This window comes from Vicia villosa, unplaced genomic scaffold (assembly GCF_029867415.1).
Source record: "Vicia villosa cultivar HV-30 ecotype Madison, WI unplaced genomic scaffold, Vvil1.0 scaffold8, whole genome shotgun sequence".
NCBI classification, from domain to species: domain Eukaryota; kingdom Viridiplantae; phylum Streptophyta; class Magnoliopsida; order Fabales; family Fabaceae; genus Vicia; species Vicia villosa.
Window position 1 is genome coordinate 3,186,053 of NW_026706811.1, and position 19,363 is coordinate 3,205,415.

Below are 19,363 nucleotides of genomic sequence, written 5' to 3' on the forward strand. Positions count from 1 at the left end.
ATTTTTGTTTTTGTGATACTTGTTTAGATAGAATGATGGAATGGTATTCTTAATACTGAGCCAAATTAAAGGAATTTTCATTCAATTTTTCATATATGTCGTATAGCTTTTATATACTTTACTGATCACTTATTAGATAACTATCCATTTGGTTATTAGTTGATAAAAAAATGATGGGTTACGGTAATTTTGAGTGAAAATAATATTACATTATCTTTGTCCCAAAATTTCGATATATTTAGAGAATTAAGATTCTGAAACTCTCGAATTAGCTTTTAAATTTTATAAGTTTACGGTGTTTGGTAAATTTGGAATTTTGACTTTTTGCAGTTTTTTATTATTAAATTGAAATTTTGAATTATTTATGCATTTACGATGTTATATAAATATATTGTTATGTATTTATAAGATTTAATATTATTTTAATTTGAAATAAACTTGTATGATTCTAAGACTTGGATTTATGAGTCACATCTATTTCTAATATTTAAATAAGTTATCACAAATTTCGTTTGACAACCTTATCTTAGTGTGCTTGTGTTATGAATTTTTACCAGTTTAGTTTATATTTTATGATCCTAAGACCATCTCCAATGGTAGTTCCTTCTAATAAGTTCTCCACCTAGACATGCCACATCATAGTACCATTGCATTGCAATGCAACTATGAAAAAATTGTGGTACCCAATAAAATTAGTTTATAAGGTAAAGTTGTGGGCCCAATAATAATTTTTTAGAATTATACAATTAAAATAAAAATTATAAAAATTATTTTAAGATGATGTGGCTAGTGGGACCCATAAAGAACCCAAAAATGGGTTGCACCATTGGAGATGCTCTAAGTATTGTGATTTACAATTTTAAGCTCGTGTAAGAATACGAGATGTTATATCACTTTTTTTTTTTACCGAAGAGAAGTCATATCTCACTTAAAAGTAAATGAAATCGAAAAAAATGAAAAATGAAGTCAAACCTAAAATTTCCAATTTATAAACACTAAATGGTGCCAAGATGCACTTAACGATTACGATGAAGCCTTGATTCTGCAACAACACTGAATTGCACTTAAGTAGGCACGTCATCCTCTACCTCATACGCATGAACATATATGGAGACATTTTTAAATGTATCTTTCCACTGCATGATAGACATATATCAGCTCCTCTCATTCATAAACACAACAAACATCATCTCTTTTCGCGGGCATCATCTTAATAAATCTAGGACTTGGTGGCTAGTACATGAGCATCAAATATATGGGCGTGAGTTTGAACCCAAGACATCTCACTTGTTCATAGACGAGTTTCAACCACTAAACTACTTGATCAAAAAATTTCAAATATATAAAATAAAAAATCTTTGTGACAAACCAGAAAATTCATACAACCCATAATATCTGAATTTTAGATTAATTTTTTTTTCAATAAACAATGCAATTAAAAAAAAGTATAAGAGATACTCCACCCAATATAAACTTCATATTAATAAACAACTTTTATAGACAAAAACAACAAAACATATAAAATCCATCTTTTGTCTAAAATTAAAGTATTTTATGATGGAATATTGTAAAGATAATAATTGATACACTGTTTAAAATTGCTTTATTTCTTTTATTTATTTTTCATAATAAAACTCTTTTATAAAAATAATGTCAATTCTTTCATTTAATTTTATACTTTCAATCAATTATGATTATCTATTCTGTCAAATTAAACTCTAATTTTTAAACCAGTGAAATGATATGACTGAGTATTATATTGTTATTTGATTATAACAAAACCAATTTTTTACACCGTCAATAGATAACCATTAAATTCTAAAAGAGAAAATAGATAATAAAAAAAATTACATAATCTATTAACTAATAAAATAAAATAAAAAAACAAGGTGACTGATTGGAAAGAGTCAAAGCTACTTAAAAATAAAATAGAAAAGGCAAAGTTGATTTGAATGAACAAATTAAAGCGTAACTTTAGGGCTTTATCATTTTAATGTTTGGAAGGCCACAAACAAAGCATCATTTGCATTCTCCATTCCAATCACCCCTTCTTATATATAAGACCATCAAAACTCAAACCATTCCAAACAACGTGCTCCTCAAACTTCTCTCTCTGTCTCTCCCTCCATTTTCCGAGAACCGGTGGCTAGATTTTCTAAACATCCAAACGATCAAAGATGTTGAAATCTAGCCTCCTTGTAGCATCGGTCTCCGCCGCGTCTTCCGTTGTAGTTTCTGTTTCATCTGCCCCTTATGTTTCTCATCTGGTATGTTATTCACAATTTTCAATAGAGATTTGAGATTTATAGTCACAAATTTGAAATATATTTTTATATTTTACAGGCTTCGACAAAGAAATTTACAGCAAGATCTGATGTTGTACGATTATTTGAAACATTGATTACTGCTCCAAGATGAAGTGAATAATCCTTCTCCTAAGATTGTTAGGGTGAGACAAAGTGAGAAAGTTTGTAATTTTATGGGAATTGTTGTGACTATTTGGAAATTTTTTTTTTTTTTTTTTGTGTTTATTGAGGATGTTTAAAAAGAATATTTAGTTAGTTTTAGAGAAAAAAAGAATGTACTTGACCACTGTAAAATAATTTTACATTGATGGTCAGTCAACTACATGTATCAAACAAAATTATATTTATATTTTAAAACTAATGTATGATTTGCTAATTTATTATGTTTTTATTAGAGGACACTCTTAGTGCATCACCCCTTTATTTTTATATAATTTGATAATTTATTTTTTGGGCTATTTTTATTCTTTCTGATAGGTAATTTTTTTTTTATTAATTCTAAGTTTGTTGAAACTTCGTTTGAAGGTCTCTATCTGGCATGATAAAAATGTTATCAATGAGTATTAGAGATACTTTGAGGTGATTCCAACCGTAGATTTGGAGAGTACTTTTAAAAAGGTTGAATGAAAAAACTTTCATGGGGGTGCCAAATTTTGTATAATGGTATCATCATTTGCATCATACAGAAAAGCATTTGTCAATTTGTTTTCTTAGAATTAATTTCAATGAATAAATCTCTGAATAATTATAAAATAAAAGGTGCTCTAAAAAAAATGTTGTTCTACATATGATTAGCGTCTCATTTATCTTAGTATGTTTACTATTTCCTTTCATACTAGCAAGAGACCCGTGCGTTCGCACGGGTCGCGCAAATGTAATTATAAATAATAAATAAATATATAGTTAATAAAAGTATACAAAATATATATAAATTAAGTACTCTCGTTCAGTCAAAAATGAATGTTTTAGTAAAAAGAATAAATGAAATAATTAATTAGTCATTTATAAATTAAGTAGACATTGTGCGTTTACATGGACCGCACAATATCGTTATAAATAATTGGAAATATATATTTTATTAAAAAATAAATGAAATAATTAAGTTTTCATCTACTCGTGTGTTCGCACGATTCGCACATTATCGTTATAAATAGTAAATAAATATATTATAGTGATGAAATAAATAAAATGAAATAAATTAAATCAAAAGAATGACAACTTTGCATATGTATAAAATTGTGTGTAATTCAAATTACAATCATTCATAACCTCATAGTAAAAAAGACAACATTGATTAGTAATTTTCCTTAATAAACTGATATAAACACAACCATAAAGTGACTATATTCTGCACAATAAAATATTAAAGTAGGTTTTAGGTTATCTTTGAAAATAAAAAATAAGTTATAATTAATTGAAATAGTCACATTTTTTTTACTATTTTTTAAATCTTATGATTTTATGAATTGGAATCTTATGATTTTATGGATTAAAAAGTTACACTGAACCTTATATATTTTGGAATGCAGGAATGCCCAAATTTTTACAGGGAAACTTATTGCTTATAAATCGTTACTTATATATTTTGGAATGCTTTGAATGATTTACTATTCTTGTATTTCATTTTATACATTATTTATTTACTATATTTTATTTTTAATTATAAACAAATTAAATTAAAGCTTTTAAAAAAAATCAAAGTTTCTAATTTTTTATATAAATTTTATATTATGTATACATCGTTAATTTGATAAATATTTAGATACATAGTTTAAAAATAGATTAATCAATATTTATTGATACATGATAAATAAAAGTATTTTTCTCAACTTCTTTCTCTCTACTTCTCTCTCTCACTTATTTCTTCTATTTCAAACACACTCTAAATGATTTTAATTTCTCTCTCACTTATTTCTTCTATTCCAAACTCACCATAAGTGATTTCAATAACCGCATTTTTTTTCCTTTTAAAAAATATATAATTTTAAAGACATAAATTTTTTAATATTATTTTGGGATGATAAAAACTGAAATAATAAGCCCACTCATTTTTAAAACCTAATAATATTGTTGTGTAAATATAGTAAATTATAATAGTGTTCAATAATGAATGTTGAATTTTATAATTATGATTATTCAATACATACTATTAACCTTGCAATACTATCACATCTCTCATAAATTTCAAATACAACCAATGTTTGGAATATTAATCATTTTGAAACATACAAACAACCCATAAACATTTTGAAAATGCATTGTTTGAAATTAGTATTGTTTGGAATATTAATCATTTTAAAACATGGATATAACCGATAAACATTTTGAAAATGCATTGTTTGAAATATTAAAATTGCATTGAATATAGTAACCTAGTATTAACCTAATAATTGTAAAATCAATTCAACCTTAGTAATATATAAAGGCTTTAATGCAAATAATCTGTAGAAAAAATAAAATAATTTAAATATTTGGATAAACTTTATTTCATGATTTATGTTTAATTTACTATTCTTGTTCCCTGTCAAAAAGTATCCTCTCTAAAGTTATTTTGACACTTAAAATTGCTTAAAACAAATGTCCAAGCATAATGACAGGCTACATTTTGAATAATTTCCAGTATATTAATTATCTTGTAAGGTTTGAATTCTACAGTACAGGTATATCATAAAAACATTTTGATTTATAGGAAATTTAATGCTAATAATCCTCTTGGTAATTAACCTGAATCAATAGGTATTATCATAGGTATTATTATGAGATTGATTTTCGAACAGGCCATATAGTACTCAAGAAGGATTTGAGGAGATATGCTTGCTTAATGTTCTTTTCCTAGAACCATCAAACATTTTGCCGACGCCAGAACAGAAACAAAACGTGAAGAAAAAATTCTATTTTTAAATTATTTAATTATGAAATTATATATGCAAAAATATAGTATGCATTTATCCATTTTATTATAAATATTTAGTGCATACTAAAATAAATCAAATAAAAATAAATTTGAGTTTTTCATTAAAAAAAATTGTGTTTTCGATACATCATAATTGTCTCATGTTTTTGGTTGAAACAAATATTATATCAATCTTTAGTATAAATGTTACCATCTAAATTCACCTATTTAAAAAGCATATATTTCTTTTTAAATAATTTATTATTATCGTTTTTCATTTTATAAGTTATTTGTTTATTATTTTTGTATTTTATTAATATTTAAAAAAAATAAAAAATGGTAATGATTACTAAAAAAATCATAATAATTAATAGTTTATAAAAAAATTTAATGCTATTTACAACCTTTAAAGGTAGTGAGAATATGCCAATTATGCTACTTAGGATGACACGGCACTACTATCATCCCTTAAATATATGTATCAATTTTAAAAGCTTAAAAATTAAATACTATTAATAATAATAATCCAAATACATTAGAAAATGCAAAGAATCTTATCAATAATTACAGTTAATTTTGAATTATGGGATAAGGAATCACTTACCAATGTAAAATTTGCAAAAATTAATGTTGTGATAATTACATAATCGCGCAATATTAATCACATGAAATTACATTTATATTACAAAAATAAACACAAAAAGTATAAGAATAAGCAATACTACATATTTTCACGAAACACCATTCTTTTATTTATTTATGTTTTTATGAAATCTCTATTAAAAATCACTTAAAATAATCAGAAATAATATCTTAATAAAAAAAGTATGAACTAATAACATGCTCTCATTTATGTGAAAACAAATAATTTGTTATAAAACTAACTAAAACTATATAGAGATCGAAGAGAGGTAGAGAAGAAAGAGACAGGGGTGGATCCACATACATGTGAGGGTGTGCATTTGCACCCTCTGGATTTTGTAAAGCTACACCTAAACATCTATTTAACTCCAGAATATTAGATATTGCACCCCCTAAAAATTTGGGTTTGCACCAAAAGAAATTGTAAAACTACACCTAAACACCTATTTAATGCCCTTTCATTTCACTGAATCTATTTTCTTCTATCAAGCCACACGTCCTTTTATTATATTTTTTATTAACTTATTATTTAAGTTATTATTTTAAAATTTTCTAAGACATAATTTTACTTAAAACGCAAAAATGAGCGCATCATGGTTCCAACATCCAACCACAACGAGTTGGTCAAAACAATTAATAGACATTTAGCTTGCAAATATAATATTTATAATTTAAATTTCAACAAAATTTTACAAATAATTATCTAAAATTTTACAAAATTGCACCCCCTGAACTAGGGTCCTGGCTCCGCCACTGGAAAGAGAGCAATATTATCTTATCTTATTTCAAGTGTGCTTTACATTGTAATATGAGTATCTATTTATAGGACTCAAGGGAGATAGAAAATCATACATATTAAACACATATTAAGTATGGAATATGAAGATGAAGAACTATGAGATGTATGGACATCCACTAACATAAATATTCATAACACTCCCCCTTGGATGTCCATTGAGGATATGCCTCGTTAAAACCTTACTAAAAAAAACTCAGTGGGAAAAATTCTAGTGAAGGAAAAAGAGTACAATATTCTTTGAATGTGAATTGCCTCGTTAAAAACCTTACCAGGCACTAGTACAAAAATATTAATTTACACCCGTTTTTTATTAAATTTACACCCATTATTTTTAATAAAAATCGGGTGTATATCCACAGGGTGAGAAATGTCTAACGAATTTACACCCGTTATTTTTAATAAAAATCGGGTGTAATTGGACGTAATTACGTTTTTAATTACACCCTATTTTAATAAAAATCAGGTGTAATTGGACGTAATTATGTTTTTAATTACACCCTGTTTTAATAAAAATCGGGTGTGTAATTGGGCGTAATTACATTTTTAATTACACCCTGTTTTAATAAAAATCAGGTGTAATTGGGCGTAATTACGTTTTAATTACACCCTCTTTTAATAAAAATCGGGTGTAATTGGGCGTAATTACGTTTTTAATTACACCCTATTTTAATAAAAATCGGGTGTAGATACGTTCTTAATTACACCCTATTTTATTAAAAATCGGGTGTAAATACACCATTTATGAATGAACAATTATATTATATTTAAATCTATTTACACCCTATTTCATATACACCATTTAGTTATATTTCATTTTCAGTCATAATATTTCAAATACTATAAAATCATACACATAAAAATCATATTTTAACTAAGTCATAATATTTTTAATATTAACCAAAAAATATACAAAATCATGTACAGTCATAATATTTCAAGTACTATAAAATCATACACATAAATATCATATTTTAACTAAGTCATAACACTTTCTTCATATATAAGTTTTTTTCTTCTTCTTTGGCTTTGGTTTTGGCAACATTTCTATGTCTTTATCCTCTTCAACCATTTGCATTTGATCTTGTAGATTTTGCTCCTCAACCTTTTTATTTTTAACCAGTTGCAAAAATATTTTAGCCCAAAGTTGCCCAAAGATATCTGAAATGTTGAAACAAATATTAATTTATAAATGATACATAGAAAAAAATAATTAAAAATAGAATAAGATACTTTCACAGAGTCCTTTAATTTTGTTTCTAATTGTAAAAGTTCATCGACAACAACATTGTTAGCTTATTGAAGCACACAACAACAGACAATCACAAGCATACAGAAAGGGCATAGAAAATTATGAACCTTTGCTCTCTGCCTTAACCTTCAAAGCCAAATTCACAGCTGCATCAAAATACTCTGCAACCTTAACGAAATCCTCCTCAACAAATCCCCTTGAAGTAAGAGCAAGAGTTCCTGAAATCCACGAGTTATCAAAATCATGTAGTTGAACAAAGTTATATCGATAATTAGTAATTTCATGTCAGCTTTATAACTTAACTAATACACAAATAGTTAGCACTGAATGTTATGATTTAAGAACTTAGAAGACTCCACAATTCTTATATGAAAAGTTAAAGTAGTTATCGGGTTACCTTTTTCTTCAAATTCACCAAAACTAGATGATTTCCAGTCCCACCGGAAACAAGTTCATAGCCTTTCTCACTCAAAGCCTGCAATATATTCAGTGTTAATTAATACACAACGGATTAATCTCTTTGGTCCAACAAGGAGACTGGCTCTTGTGTTGATTGACTCCAATATCTATGAGAAGAGACTGTTGAGTTATCCTTTCTAATGTGCCTGTGCAAATTTTGAGTTATTGCTGAGAACCTGCTCTTGATATGCTCTATACTCTGGAGTTGTAGCATGAATCCACAACAGAAAAATCAAAAGATATTATCACTTAATGAATATGCATTACATATGGTACACACACTCAGTCAGTATCACTATAAAACTTGGTCACTCTTCAAATAAACAGAAAAACGTTAAAAACTTTTCTCTAGTTTTATGATTTCTATCAAGAAATGCATCATGATAACAAAGTCTATCGATTTAAGCTACATGGTACTCAATAGTGCTTTGCGCGAAGAGGTGTATTGGGAAAAATCCTAATCACACGTAGATTGAATATAGAACCCAAGAACAATTAACAACGGCAACAAGAGAAAGTTGAAGGTACAGAAAAGAAATTTACCTTTTGTGACATTAGGATGGTTAGTTTATTCGAAGCAAAAACTTCTTGTGAAGTTCATGCCTGAGAGCAGCAATTTCAACTTCTGTCCTGCACCCCGAGTCCATCATTTTAACTGATTCGAATTACCTTCAATCCGGACAGAAGTTGAAATTCAAGTTCAGATTCAAACTCAAATTATAGTTTCGAAAAAATCTATACTTGACACTTCCAACCTTTGCTCATGTGATGTTGTTAGGATTTCTGTTAGGGGTGTCGCGCCACTTCCAACCACCAGTGCATGAGTAATTTTTGTGATTATTTGGAATTGATGCACCTCTGTGAAGAAAAAACCTGCTATAATCAGAAAAGGGTAATGTGAATATAAAAAATTCCAACTTCCTTTCAAGTAGAAAGCATTAACTTGAGAAGTCATCAAGCCAGAATTAGAAACCTCGGTATCCTAAACCTGTAATCACAAAAAGCATCAATATCAGAAATATTCCCTCTCTATGGCAAAATGATCTATTGCTCTCAAATGATAAGATGAAATAATTCCCTCTCTAATCCTCCTCTCTATTTATAGGAAGCCTGTCTTATATGGACCAACACTATCTCTTGAAGTAACTACTAACTATCCATTAACTAATTAACTAACTAATCAACTGCTTAACAATAGCAGACCTATAAGACCAACAACTAAGTTTTTTATGATTCCTCTAAGCATATTAAAATATAAAATATTATGATGCATATCTGACTAACTTTTTTTCAGAAACTGTCCAACAAATTCATCCACATTGCACTTGTTTCGTACCTGTACACAACAGTCACCAGAAAACCAACCGTTCAATCTTCAATCGCAACTACATAATGTGTGTATATGCAACAAGTCAGATCCGAAAACAGAAAAAAACAGTTCCATTATCATCCAGCCATGATTCACCATACAACTCAACATTATTTCAAATCACATTCAAAACACATACAGAATAATCTAACATATTCATACCTGTTCAAACCTCTTTAGCCCCTAATTTATTCAACACCAAGCTTCGATATAAATGTCCATTGTCAAATATCCAATCATACCATACATACATCAAGCACTATACGCAAATAAACAAGTGAGAAACTTTCAGTTCGGAAACAGGACAATATGAAAAGCAAAAGCTCGTGGCTGACAGTTCAGAAGAGAAGAAAAACCAGAATTTCATCATTTTCCAACTAACAATTCAGCCTTATTTTTTTTAACTAACAGACCCTCTAATAATTCCTAACTTAGTTCAGTAATTAGAACCCAAAGAAAACTCACATCAGAAAATTACTGGCTATTCAAACCAAATCGTACCTGAACCAAATGAAAACCAAGTACCCACCAAAACCAACCTGAAACTGTCTCTTCCACAACTGCATCATATTCGAGCTACCGAGGTCCTAATGGAAACTTTCAGCTTACAACCTACAAGTCATACAAGCAGTTGCCATTCCCAGCACCGACATTTGAGTCCATACACCCTGCATCAATTCAAAACAAAAAAGAGACATAAGCACATCAAGCATAGCAGTCAGCTTTAGCTAATTTCCTAACCAATCTTTAGCTAATTTCGAACTGCAATCTTTTTAATGCAGCAGGGAGCTGATTGTCAAAGACATTATAAACTTTATCACCACCAGGTCGTCTGTAGGAGATTGACATGTTAATGACATATTTTGTGCAATCCCACAACAAAGATAAACACAAAAGCCATTATGAATAAAAAAACATCATTATGAAAAATAAGTTCAAGTTCAAACCAAGTTTACAACATTTCTTTGAGTTATCAGTTAGACAAAATAAGTACAAAGAAGAGTGTTATAAGTAGATGTATATAGTGAGGAAGCTATAAGCTTAAGAGTGTCAAGTTCAAACCATGCAGGTTCAAGAATACAAACTATAAGCTTAAGATGCATATAGTGAGGAAGCTAATCAATCCAAACCTTCGGAAATTGATGATCTGTTCATAAGGCTGTCAATCGGTGGTTCAGTAGCTAGAGCAAGAGCCCTAAGTGTGTCCATAATAAGGTTGACCCACAAAAGCTGTACCAAGAGCATGTACATCAGAAATCAATATGTGAGTCTTATTTGCAAGATGCAACTTTCAGAACAACATAAGAAACAAAAAATACCGAAGAAAATATCTTAAGAATGGTGGGAAAGATCTGAGTGATACTAACATGATCATTTTTGAAGAAAACCAATGATGTGCACGTGAGTATAAACCACCTCTTCTTCCATGACTTCCAGCCTATTCCTACAAAATAGGAAAGAATTAATGAATTCCTATATTATAACATTGACAGAATCAGGTTCTAATAAATGGTTATTAGCCATAATTGTGGCCCTGACACAAAGCTCGGAACGCAACCACAACTAAGACCGTGATTAAAGCTTCATAAAAAATAAAGGCCGGGGATGGGCTACAGATACCAACCTTTGGAAGATATGAAAAGTGGGCCACTTTTAAAAACCTGCAAAATAGTAATGTGTGGTAGAAATTAACAGAGTCAAACGATTCTGATTGCACCATAGGAGGAAAATATAAAACAGAAAAAGACGATTTCTTCAGGGGCGTTCGCCAAAATTACAGCGAAAAACCACATAGACACCAAAGCTTAGTTTTCAAGCTTCAATTAAATCTAGGTGAAAACGGCCCAAGAGTCCAAGACATGAGATTGAAGACTAATACGCGAAACGCCTAAGCAGAGATTGATAAATAACAAGCCTAAGCATAACTGTTATATATTGTAATATATACTACTGCAATGTCTTTCAGCCACGTTAAACACTTACATTACATCAAGTTTGCACATTAGTATACAGCAGATTAGAATATCATAGACCACAAACTAAACTACACCTCAATTCTAATCATAAGGTTTTAAAACTCAATTGATCCATAATTAGATACTATCATGATCAGAGGCAAAGAGCAATATATATATATATATATATATATATATATATATATATATATATATATATATATATATATATATATATATATATATATATATATATATATATATATATATATATATATATATATATATATATATTCTTTAGTCAAAGACATTAGGTAGTTAATTACCAGCATGAAACTTCTAATCTTTAGAATCCAACCATACAAAACTTGAAAGAAAATTTAAATTAAAGCAACATAATTTGTTCAACAATATTGATAAAATTGAAATTGCAAGAGAGTTAAGAAAACATACCAAGAAACGTAAAAGGAAATGCTGAACCAAGCTTAACAAATCAGGATGAAATGGTAGAAGTCCTACAACCAAACCAAGGCTTAAGAACTAAAAAAACTAAATGTGAATAAGAATTGAATTCCCAAACAAAGGAATCTAATTCAATTTTCAAAAAGCAAAATCTTTGTTGCTAGCAAATATGACAGAATCACACTCAAGTCACTCAAATAAACATGCTTTGGACAGAGAATCACACTCAAGTCACTCAAATAAACATGCTTTGGTCAGAGAATCACATTCTGCAACAGAATATGATACCTAAATGGTTATAGGGTCCTTTCATAACACCCACTAGGTACTATATAGCATAGCATAAGAATTCTAAAAACTAAGCCATACCTTGAGTTGGGCATTACAACAAACACTTGATGAGTACTATTCCAAAAGAGTAGAAAATAAAATTATCAATGGAAAATATGGGTTATTTACAATTGACATATTAAATATATATATATATATATATAATTTGGTTGTTTGTTCAATTATGTGAATCCAACGCAATTACCACATGTCAGTAATTAATCAAAATCACATCACAATGTTTGTTTGTCCTCACTTGTTTTAGTTTATCTTTTCCAAAAATGTAATTGCATATGACACACTCAGCTAAGATTAGCTTAGATATGTTACCACACTAGTCTGTTCTTCCTTGTCCCTAAACAAGGTCACAGATGGTAACTACTACTAGTATGGTGTTTGATTTCAAGTAAGAACATCAAATATAGTTTTCCTAGTCATAACAGCCAATAGAACCTGTTTGACATGCTCAATATTGAATGAACAAATCTATTGTCCCTTCCAAAGGAAACCTTACAAAGAGTACAATTATAAAGTCTGAAGAACTATCTAATCAAGCAATGTCACAGAAAAAGAAAAACAAAGGCCAAAAGCAGCGATATTAAAACCATTGCAACTTGCAAAGATACCAAGTTCACACAAACAAAATTCATTTGAATGATCACAAGGTTTCAAACAATGAATTCCCACCATTTCAAACAAAATTCATTTCAAACAAAATTACACATAGTAATAGGAACTAATTTGTGAGTATAAACCCTAACTCTTCAGCTACCAATGTCGCTCAAAGTATAAAACTCCTAATTCTTCCTTACCAATGTCGTCACTGTGAAATGGTTTCCTCTCAGCTTCGTTGAGCAAATGAGCGGTGCGGTGTTGGAGAAGAAGAGAGCTTCGTTTTTCAATGAGCGAATGAGCGAAGCCCGAAATCACAGAAGCAATGAGCGAATGAGCAAAGAGAAAGGATTTCGTGAAGCCTGAAATCAAACTTCGCTGAAACCCGAAATCACAGAAGCGATGAACGCGATGTGTGGGATAAACATAAATGATTCACCTTATTATTTTGTGTTCACAAAAGCGATGAACGCGAAATGCAATCGATGAAAGCGATGAAGTTCACATATGGATATGCATGCGATGAAGTTCACAGAATTGATTGAAAAATGGGTTTCGGTATGCATGCGATGAAATTCACTGAGGAGTAGACATTGGATTGAAAAATGGAATAATTTCAAATCTATATTTTTTATTCATGAAAGAGTTAAAAAAAACTTTATTTTATTCACCTAATAAAGAGTTTTAGTATATTTTATTTACCCAATATATATAGACCCATTAATATTGCCTCATTAATTTGTTAATAATGTCTAAATTATTTATTAATATGCCACATAGATTATATATTTTGAGTTATAAAATTAAACAATTTTTTTAATATAAATTTACACCCGTTTTTTAGTTTAAAAGGAGTAATTGAAATTTGATTATAATAAATTTTTTAATTTAAACCCGTTTTTAGGAAAAAGGGTGTATATTATAACCAGAAAATGTAAAAGTGACATTTTATTTACAAAATTGCCACCGAAATTCTTATTTACACCCGTTTTTAATATATCGGGTGTAAATTTTAAAATTATATTGTTCTATTTGTACTAGTGAGGAAAACCCAATGGGACAAAACCATGGTGAAAGAAAAAAGAGTGCAAAACATATGTATTTCTCCCCCTCATGCAGACATTTACATGTGAGGCGATATTCTTTGTAGTCGTTGCTTAAAATGTCTTCTTCGAAATGACTTCATGTAGTGCTAATAGTTATGCAGGATTTGATGAAGTTGTTTCCATGAGTTGTTTCATAGATGTCCATTAAATAGTTGTACCATCACATGTAAACAAATGGCCTGTTTCTGATCTACTATTGTGAGAATCTGACAAGTAACCAGCATCTCAATGATAACGAAGTATATGTTTGACTCCGTTCAAATGTCTTCATGTAGGCGAATAATTGTATCTTGGTAATAGATTGACCACAAACGATATATCGAGACGTGTATAATTAGCAAGGTACATTAGTGCTCCAATTGCACTAAGATATGGTACTTCAGGACCAAAAATTTTTGTAATCATTTTCTTGAGGCCTGAAAGGATCTTTCTCTACATCTAATGATATAACAATCATTGAAGTAGACAACGAATGAGATTTGTCCATATAGAAGTGTTTCAACACTTTTCTATATAATCTTCCTGATGTACAAATATTCCATTGTCCAAATTCTCAATTTGTAAGGCTAGACATGATTTTTGTTTTTCCTAGGTCCTTCATCTCAAACTCTTTCTTTAAGGAATTTATAGCTTTTGGAATCTCTTCAGGAGTTCCAATAATATGTATCACATTCACATAGATAACTAGTATTGCAAATTCTTTTCCACATCATTTTATGAAAATACAAGTACAAATTGAATTATTTGTATATTCATCATTTAGTAAATATTCACTGAGGCGATTATACCACATGCATCCAGATTCTTTCAGCTCATACAGAGACTTGTTCAATTTGATGTAGTAGTTTTCTCGAGATCCATAATCATGTGCCTCTGGTATATTGAACCCATCAGGGATTTTCATGTAAATGTCACTATTAAGCGAACCATATAAATAAGATGTCATTACATCCATCATGTTCAAATTAAGCCCTTCATGTGTTACAAGGATAATTAATTATCAAAAATCGATTGAATCCACTACAGGTGAATATGTTTTATCAAAATCAATCTTAGGTCTTTCTGAAAATCATTGAGCAATAAATCAAACTTCATATCATTCTTATTTTTCTTTTTCACAAAAACTCATTTATACCCAATTAGTTTCACGCCTTGAGGTGTTCGGACTACAGGTCCAAAAGTGAGTCACTTGTAAAGTGAGTTTAATTCTTCTTCAATTGAATATATTTATTTTGGCCAATTCTCACTTAGTCTACAATCTTTAATAGACTTTGACTCATGATCCTCGTTATCGTTGATCACTTTTAGCGCTATATTGTATACAAAGACATTGTCAATATTGACTTTATTTGGTTATCTCAATTTCGGTTCCATTCCATTTCATCCATGACATAATTTATCGAGATCTCTTTATTTCATATTTCAAGTACTTGATTTGTTCTTCTGGAACTGAAAATTAAATTATGTCAAAGTGCTCTAAGCATTTTCATATCTTCACTTGGGTCATCTTTTGTTTCTTTTCTTAGTAGAGGATTTTTAACATTGGAACCAACTTTCATACCACGCTTCAGGCGCAACAACAACTCATTTGCATTATTATATTATCCAATAAGAGAATCCACTTTGAGTGGAGTATTATCAGCTGATAATTTATTTCATAAACTTTGCAAATTAATGAATAATATTTTGAACATTTGGTTCATATTGATTTGTACGAGGATCAAGACAACAATTTATTTTAAATTGTTCATATGAACTTCTTGTTCATGATTTCAGCTGTTCATTTGAACTTCTTGTTCATGATTTCAGCTGCTTATTCCCTCCCCCTAATATTGGGAAAATTAATTTATCGAGTGATAATCAGCCTATTGGGCTGCAATCAAGTATTTGATTATTTTCTCAAATTATATCCTCAAAATTGAGAGTCATATTAATTATATTTTTCCAATATTCTATCATGACTCATCTTAATGTATTATATTGGAGCAATTGGAATATACACAACACATCCAAATGTTCATTTAGATGAGAAGTATTAGAATAAATTAGGGAGGACTAAGATATAGTATCTTGTTGGCTTAATGCGAATAAATATCTTAAATTCATACTTTGGGTGTTTCAAATATATAATTTAGAATTGATGATCTCATAAGTATCAACCATATAATTAACTTTAGACGTCTAAGGAATGGATCTTCGGGTCCATTTTCTTTTTATGAACATATATTACATGATATTCAATATCAATTTCAATAATATATGTGATACTTATACAGGAATTTCTATAAAAAAATCCAGAAAACAAGATCTTAGTCTAATTAGTTGAGAAAATAATTTCACAAACTTCTGGTTGTGAGTAGAGACATATGCAGGATATTTTAGTCGATGCAACAATTAATGTCATAAAAACGCAATTTCTCAAATTTTTATTTTCCTTTAGAAACACACAAAAATTGACTGGATTGAAGAAACTTCTAGTTCTTCAATACAAATTATTCGCATCATATTATATCCGAGATGACCCAACCGGTTTTACCAACGACACATTTGAGTAAACTACTGATTTACAATGACATGTGCTTCAATTGTACTAATATAAGTGTAGTACAAGCCCGAGGGAAAAGCCGATAACTTTTCTATTATACATTTTATGTCCAAATTCATTTGTGTAATACAAAGATATTCGATACCTCCAATATAAGTCAAAACCAATATAATAGTATTTCATTATTAAACACTTTAATCAAATACATTCATATCGATTAAGAAAAATAATTCTTTAAGTAATTCTCTTGAGATATCTTAACATTAGTTTAAGAGAGGTTTTTTTTTGTGTAGTTCTTCAGGAACTCAATCACAATCACAATTTTTTTATAGTTCTTTAGAAACTCAATCACATTTTATAGTTCTTCAGGAACTCAATCACAAATCGTTTACTAATAAAAATAATAATATTTATAATCCTTCTGGGATGCATGTTATTCATGCAATTCTTCAGGAATGCATGAAAATTACAATTGTTGTTTTCATAAAAATTGAACAATCATTCTTTAAGCAATCCTTCAGGGATGCTTCAAGAACTTATCGATGATAGACAACTTTAAAATATATAATTGTGTTAATTAAACAAAATTTCCAATGAAATCTTATAAAAAAAATAATAGAATAGCATGCTAAAATTTAATCTATAAGATGAAGAAAAATCTTAAAAACTTACTCGAAAGAGAAGAAACATGATTATGCAAATTGATCATAAAATCGCTCACACGGTAGAGTTTCGTGCTGATAACGTGTTATAAAACTAACTAAAACTATATAGAGATCGAAGAGAGGTAGAGAAGAAAGAGAGCAATATTATCTTATCTTATTTCAAGTGTGCTTTATATTGTAATATGAGTATCTATCTATAGGACTCAAGGGAGATAGAAAATCATACATATTAAACACATATTAAGTATGGAATATGAAGATGAAGAACTATGAGATGTATGGACATCCACTAACATAAATATTCATAACATAATTCCTCTTCTTTCAAAATCTTCCATCTTCCATTCCACCTGTATATTACTGTATATTAATACCTGTAAAAAAACAATAATAAAAAATTGACATGTTAAAGGAGTGAAAATAATGAAGATCTTTTATAAAAAGATTAGAAAATAAAATATACTATAATTAAATAAAATGTAATTATACAATAAGAAAATTAAATTAATGAAAAAAAAAAGTAGCATTGGTGCCATTTTAGATTATAGTGTGTCTGATTATATGCATTTAGATGGTTAAAGTACACTTCTTCTATCATTACACAGCAACACAGACAAAGTTTTTGCTTCTAATTTTTTATACCAAAAAGAATATCGGAAAAATGGTGTTTATTTTCTTTCTCTTACGCTGATTTATTTGTTTTTCCTCAAAAACTCCAAAAGCTTCCTTTCTCATCCCAAAATAACGCAATGAAAAAATAAATTTCTGCAAAATCAAAAACAAATCATCACGGTTACATTCTCCATTTTTTTTATGAAATCAAACCCAGAAATTTAAAGCTTGAATCAGTAATAAAAAAATGAAAAGGGGAAAAACAGAAACCTTCATCGGCGACTTTAAACGGCGACAATGTTGGACCTGCGGATCTGAGCGGCGAAAGGGATGTGCGACACGGTTGTAGACGGCGGCAGTTGATGTAGACTGAGCAACTTCTGAAAAATAAAATACAAAGAATTCATTATTATGAAAAATCAATAAAAAGAAAAACAGATTATTGATAAAAAAAAGCTAGAGATGAAAAAATAATGAGGTAAAGGAAGATGAAAAGAAACCCTCTGTTTGATATAAAAGAGAGTTAGATATATTTGATTAAGAGAATGAATTTAAAGATGGAGGAAAGGAATTGGAAAGGGTTGTGGTTCAAATTCGTGATATTTCAAATGCTTGGAATATTGGAAGGAACTGTTGAAGAGAATGATAGACAACTTTGTTGAAGAGAATAAATTTATATATGGAGAGAAAGAATTTGAAGGGACTGCGTGAATATATAGCTCTGCAGGGAGAAAAAAATGAAAGGGTAGGGTTTATTAAGATGAATGTTCCAATGCAATGTCTGGCCTAGAACGTAGTGCAATTTTTTCATATTCCAATAAAAAAGATATGCATTAAATTAGTTGTTGGAATGTAATTATTATTAGATGTGTAATTACTCTCAGGGGTATGTAAAATCATCTTAAATTGATTGTGATTAGGGTAATCAAGGAATTTTGGTGATAATTGATTTTTATATATTAAAGTAGATACACTTGTTTCACAAATATATTTGAAGGTTGACAGTTCAATACAACCTATCGTCTCATTTAAAATTGAAGACGGGAATTATATTTCTAGACCTAGCTAAAATTTATCTAAAATATTATGATTCAGCGATTAATTACATTATATATTTAAAATCATAAATAGTTTTTGGAGGTTAAAGGTAGTGCACTGATAGAGTAAAATAATTTAACACTATCATCCAATGGAAATTCATCAATTAACCATGTCACGCAACTAATATAAAAATATCAAAATGACTTGGAATGATACATGGTGGTGATTGGTTGACAGTGTACATATCCTTTTTTTCTCATAGTTTTGAGTGTGTCTAGGGTGATACCTTAGACCTACCAAAACATAAATTAAAACACG

The 19,363-nt window shown here is 29.1% G+C and overlaps 2 long non-coding RNA genes across 2 annotated transcripts; one reads left to right on the forward strand and one right to left on the reverse strand.

Annotated features, from left to right (window-relative positions):
* The first annotated feature begins 2,010 nt into the window (after positions 1-2,010).
* LOC131643204 (uncharacterized) lies at positions 2,011-2,682 on the forward strand. Its single transcript, XR_009296160.1, has 2 exons — positions 2,011-2,267; positions 2,344-2,682. It is a non-coding gene; the product is annotated as an uncharacterized LOC131643204 (long non-coding RNA).
* Positions 2,683-7,572: 4,890 nt separating this feature from the next.
* On the reverse strand, positions 7,573-8,459 carry LOC131643262 (uncharacterized). Its single transcript, XR_009296164.1, has 3 exons — positions 8,287-8,459; positions 7,997-8,107; positions 7,573-7,798 (listed from the first exon to the last, which is right to left on the reverse strand). It is a non-coding gene; the product is annotated as an uncharacterized LOC131643262 (long non-coding RNA).
* Positions 8,460-19,363: the final 10,904 nt, after the last annotated feature.